Genomic DNA, 6299 nt, shown 5'->3' with positions numbered 1-6299 from the left:
TAAGCATTTTCACCATGGATTGATGACTGAATAACTGTGATTACTAGACTAACAGTCTGCGATGATCGAATAACATGATTCCAAATAGTAATAACCTATATTTCACTTTAACATGTAATGAATACATTAAATGTACAGCGTGACTCAATTGTGTGAGCTATAGGCAATCTCCATAATAAGGATTATGATGTTTCTTTCACAACTGGGCTTGATTCCATCACATAAAGTTATTGCAGCTCAAAAAGTAAAATACTGAAGACGACAGTTTTCTTCCTTCTCCTCTCAGTATTACTGATGTATATGATACTTTCTGGATATTTGGGGGAAAATAAAGTACAGTTACATCAATGAGCTAAGACTTGGAAGTAGTCCCAATTCATAAAGAAATAGCCCTGGCGTAAAAACACTGTGCCAAGTACCAGGTGGAAAACTCTGAATAATTCTGCTCAAAAACTGACATATGCATGAAACAATATAACACATAGTGATATAATAACGGTATTCACAAGAATCCATGTGAATAATTTCTTTTGAGAAATTTAAGTTTTTTGTCATATATTATGCATCTTTGCTTTGTTATTTAACCTCATGTAGCCTTACATCCCCCTTCCTCATAAAGTGAGAGTGACATTAATAATCGACTAACTTACACACAGAATTTGCACATAATTCAAGTGAGATGAAAAGTTCAAAATACTTTACAATGCATAAAAGAGCAATACACATTTTCAAGTGTAAGAACACATTTCTTTAGCAAAGAAATTATATTTATTTTGTCCTTGAGCAGGATTATAAAATGATGTGGAGAAGAATATAAAATAATTCTGGGGAAACGATAAGTTTATGAATGTTTGTTACGATTTTTTTCCCTTCTTTTGCTGATGTTTTTCAAAATGTTCGCTTCCATCTTTTTTTCACTTTGAAGGTTTTGCAATCCGCAATGAAAGAAGAACTCATTTTTCTCAAAAATAGTTCCAAGAAAACGAAAGTCATGACAAGTCCTGTCATGTGCAAGACAGCCTTTCTCCTTTGTTTCACAAGGTTGGTCCTCTCTTTAATCTGTAACTTTTAGATAGCAACCAGAACCACGCCTATTACACATAGTGCAAGCCAGTTCAACAAACTTAAAGTTTCATTAAGGAGGTGAAGAAGAAATATATGTAATTTAAAACATAAAAAAAATAAAATCTAGGCCTAGTGTTTGAAAGTATATGTGTTTTGTAGAGATTTGTGGGGAAATGAAATAGCAGAAACCCTGATGCTTTAAAGAAGACTGATTCTATGATTCTAATGGAATAAGTGTAGTTAATAGCACAATTCAGGTAGAAGATCAACTCCATTTTCATTAGGAATCAGTATTCCCTTCCATGATGGACAATAGTATCAAGTTTTAAATCAGAGGACTGTGCTCAACATCTTTCTACAATACTCACTAAGTATATGATATTGGGAAAATTGCTTCCCTTCTTTAATTATAAAATCATAATTATACTTCAAAATCTTCCTATATAGTTTTTTCCTGGATTTTTAATTTTTATTTATTTTTAATAATTATTTTTTTATTTATTATGGTGACATTGATTAACAAACCCAATACATTTCAAGTGTACAATGAACAGTAAGTTCATTGTGTGTTCAGCACCCATAGTTAGATTTCTTTCTGTAACCACGTATTTGATTCCTTTTACCACGTCTACCTCCTCCCCTCTCCCCCTTCCTTCTGGTAACCCCTAGTCCACTGTCTATGCCCATGAATCTCTGTTCATTTGTCATGTTTGTTTGTTGCTTTTAGATTTATGTCCCACATATAAGTGATATCATGTGGTTTTCAACTTTTTCTGTCTGGCTTATTTTGCTTAGCATGATTATCTCGAGGTCCATCTATGTTGTCACAAATGGCAGTATTTCATATCTTCCTAGAGCTGAGTATATATATATATATCACAGCTTCTTTATCCAATCATCTATTGTAGGACACTTTGGTTGCTTCCATATTCTGGCCACCGTAAATAAGGCTGCTACGAACATCGGTGTGCAAATATCTTTTTGAATAAGTGTTTTCAATTTTTTGAGGTTAAATATCCAGTAGAAGCATTCCTGGATCATATGGTAGACCAAATCTTAGTTTTTTGAGAAATCTTCATACTGTTTTCCTTAGTGGTTTTGCCAATTTGCCGTCCTGCCAGCAGCGTACGAGGGTTCCTTTTTCTCTACATCCTCTCCAACACTTGTTATTACTTGTGCAGTTGATTATAGCTATTCCAACAGCTGTGAGATGGTATCTCCTTGTGGTTTTGATTTATATATCCCTAATAGCTATTAAAGTTGAGCATCCTTTCATACGACTGTTGGCCATTTGTATGTCTTCTTGGGGGAAGAGTCTGTTCAGGTCCTCTGCTCATTTTTTAATTGGATTGTTTGTTTTCTTATTGTTATTTAGTTGTGTGAGTATATTGTGTCGTTCTGCTGGTGGGACTCCAAATTGGTACAGCCACTATGAAAACATATGGAGGCTCCTAAAAAAGCTAAGAATTGATCCACCATATGATCTAGCAATCTTCCTCTACTGAGTATCTATAAGAATATTATTTATAACACACGGTCCCAGAACCGTTGGATAACCATATACAATAAATGAAACATGACCCCCTCCTTCACACCATACAGAAAAATGATTTTTAGGTGAAATGTAGAGCTAAATGCAAAGGCCAAAAATAAAGGTCCTGGGAGATAATGTAGGAGAATATCTTCATGGCTTAAAGGTGAGGAAAGACTTCGTAAACCAGACACACAAAACAGTAACTATCAAGGGAAAGATTAATTAATTTTAATTTTAATTTGCATTTTCCTGATGACATATGATATGGAACATCTTTTCATATGCCTATTTGCCATCTGTATATTTTCTCTGGTGATGTGCCTGTTTAGATCCTCTGCTCATTTTTTAATTGGATTGTTTGTTTTCTTATTGTTATTTAGTTGTGTGAGTATATTGTGTCGTTTAAATTTATAATCTTCAACAAATATTTATGTAACTGTTATTTTTCCACTATTCTTCTAGACACCATATATCCAGGAGTATAAAACATAGATAAAGCCCCTGCTGATATTAAATATGCTTCCTAGAAAGGAAAAAATGATAATAAAGCAAACAAATACTTACATAATATGGCAAACAACATAATTAAAAATATTCACAGTGGCCAAGACATGGAAACAACTGAAGCGTCCTGCGATAGATGATCGGCTATTGTATATGTGTGGTACATACATACAATGGAATATTACTCAGCCATAAGAAGAGATGAAATACTGCCATTTGCGACAACATGGATGGACCTGGATATAATTATGCTGAGCGAAAATAAGCCAGACTGAAAAAGTTGAAAATCACATAATATCACTTATATGTGGGATATAAACCTAAAAACAACAAATGAACAGGACAAAGAGACTCAGGAACTTGGACAATGGACTTGTGGTTACCAGAGGGTAGGGAGTGGGGGAGAGGGAAGAGCTATACAGGGTAATGGGAGTCAAATATAGGGGGTTTGGGGGAGGGTAAAGTGGGTAAAGGCAATCAAATATACGGTAGCTGAAGGAAATGGACTCTGGGTGGTAAACACACAATAGAATATATAGATGTCAAATTATAATGTACACTCGAAAATTATATAATTGTATTAACCAATGTTACCCCAATAAACTTTAAAAAAAAAGAATCGAGCAATAGTAAATACAAAGTAATTGAGCCAGAATTATAATGCTAATTAAAACTTATTACATTTACCTAAATATTTCTATTAATAAATTCACCATAATATTTAAAAAAATAAATAAAACTGCTTTTTATAACTTTGCAGTACATATATAATTTTAACAAACTTTTAAAAAGTCTATTAGGAGATTGGAGGAATTAAGCTAGACTGTAGACTGTGTTAAAAAATCGAACTGTATTATAGCTCTGACATAACCTCCTGAAGGGGAGGGAAATAAAAGGATGTTAACCTAAGTAATTTTAGAAGTGAGTGGGAATGGTAAGACTAAGGACAGAAGAAAATACACACAAGCACTATGCTCCAGTTAGTAAAGTCATTTCTCACAGGGGTAGAGGTTTCTAATATCATTCTCTAGTAAATTAAAAATAAATAAATAAAACAGGGCCACTTAGAGAAATGGCTGATTCTAAAACTGGAGCACAGAAAATATGAGAGCCTATAGCAACTTGCACTATGAGTAAAACAAAATACTAAAAAAAATTTTTTTAAATCACACATATGATGATTGGAGTAGCTCATATCAATGACCCAGGAGCCAATTGAATGAATCTAATGGCCACAGCTGGGATAATTTGAGCAACACGATAAATAATGTAGCATTGGGTTATAACCTCCCCAAATAAATAATTATCTATGTGTCTATATTGATATAAAAAATGATTGGATAAATGCATATATTGAGAAGAAAATAAAAATCTCCCATACAAAAAAAATTCTAAATAAATTATATTTATACTCCTCCCTTTAAGAGAGAAGCTTAACCTCTGTAGTCTTACAGAGGTTGTGGTATCAACATGTCAAATATTCAATTATCATTATGATTATTATTTTATTGCAGTCAAAATGTATGTATTTTAATTGATATCATTTTAACATGCTGATTTAAAATACTTATAAGTTCTTGAAGCTAAAATTTAAGTAATTTTCTTAATCCTGAGAAACAATTGTTATCAACCCAGCAAAGCTCATGATATGCAACTATCATTCTTCTATTTTATGTTATATTTCTGATTCAATTATTACTACTGTTTGCTACATTTTTTTTTCCTTTCTCATTTGGTGCTTATTACTTCCTGTGAAAGATATTGAAATTATTAGTTTGATGTTTTTTTATTCTAAGAATAGAACTCTTCTGTCTACATTCTATATTATTAGTCAAACATGTTATGTGGTGTTTTATTGTTTAGTTCAAAATAATTAGTAATTTATATTATGATTTCTTTACTGACATATGGGTTGAAAATGTTTTTTGATTTCTAAAAATAAAATTTTTCTTGTTGTATTTTTATAATTGACCTCTGTCTGTCTCAATTGCACTGCCATCAGAGAATGTAAATAAGACATTTGTGTGGCCTTGTTTTCAGATGCCTCAGCTCTGCCTTAATGTGTTCCATAATTATTGTTTTCCACGGTACAGATCAATGTGCATACATCTATACTGTTAAAATTTTCCTTCCTGTAATATTTTTTCCAACTGTAAGAACATTTTTAAAAAACAATCTTCACAGACAGGAATAACAAGATTTTCCTTTCTCAGTATAATGATTTTAAATTCTTACTAAAAGCACTTACATTACTTACAGTCCTTATGATATAAATCATTGAATCCTGAAGAAAATACTAAGGAGATTATTCGAAAAATGCAGAAACTGAAGAGCAGAGGTACAATAAAAGCCACTAATATTTAAATAAGTAAATGGGTATTTCTTCAGAGAAGATTTACAACATGTGTACATATAAGATACAGAACCATGTTGAGCAAGTCAGTGGTCACCAAAAAAGGACTTAAGCTTCTATTTCCCCAAATTTAGTGAGTAACATTCAATACACCTCTTGGGAGTGAAAATCCCAGTGATAATTTCCATCCTCAATAATGATCAGAGTGTTTGGCACAAGTATCTCTGTCTATCTCGCTTCATTTGGTCTTGGTGCTATTATGGAAGAGGGGTATAATATCACCGTTTCTTTGACTTTGATGGTATTTATAATTTTCATAAGTATGTTGTTGTATACACTATGAAAACATATATTCTAAATATAGAAAAATAAGGTATTTTTTAAATGTCTGTTCATTCTCTATTATCTTTTACAGATTTTGTGCAGTATTCTATTTTTATGGACTGTTGTTTGATTTACAAAATTTAGGAAGTAATATGTTCTTGTCACAGGCTCTCCTTGGAGCTGTGGACTCTCCATCCAAATTTCTTTCTTATTTTGCACTCAAGTTCCTTAAACGCCGGATATCAACAGCTTTTGTCCTTTTCTTAGGCGGATGTTGTATTTTAATCAATATATTCGTGCCTCAAGGTGAGAATGGCAGTTTTCAGAAAAAAAGCTGGAGGATGTTAATAGTGTTATCTAAAATATCGGTTTTAATGTACTGATCAAACCCATGTGTGAACAATAACTTCACAGCAGCATGGTGTCATGATCTAGGTATTTTAACATCAATAAAGCAGTAGAGTTAAACATATATTTCTATTTAATTTAAGTAATTATTCTATATAAATATTATTTGAT

Source organism: Pteropus alecto, unplaced genomic scaffold (genome assembly GCF_000325575.1).
Source record: "Pteropus alecto unplaced genomic scaffold, ASM32557v1 scaffold164, whole genome shotgun sequence".
NCBI classification, from domain to species: domain Eukaryota; kingdom Metazoa; phylum Chordata; class Mammalia; order Chiroptera; family Pteropodidae; genus Pteropus; species Pteropus alecto.
The sequence above is the reverse complement of the archived record's forward strand: the minus strand, read 5'-3'. Positions refer to the sequence as shown.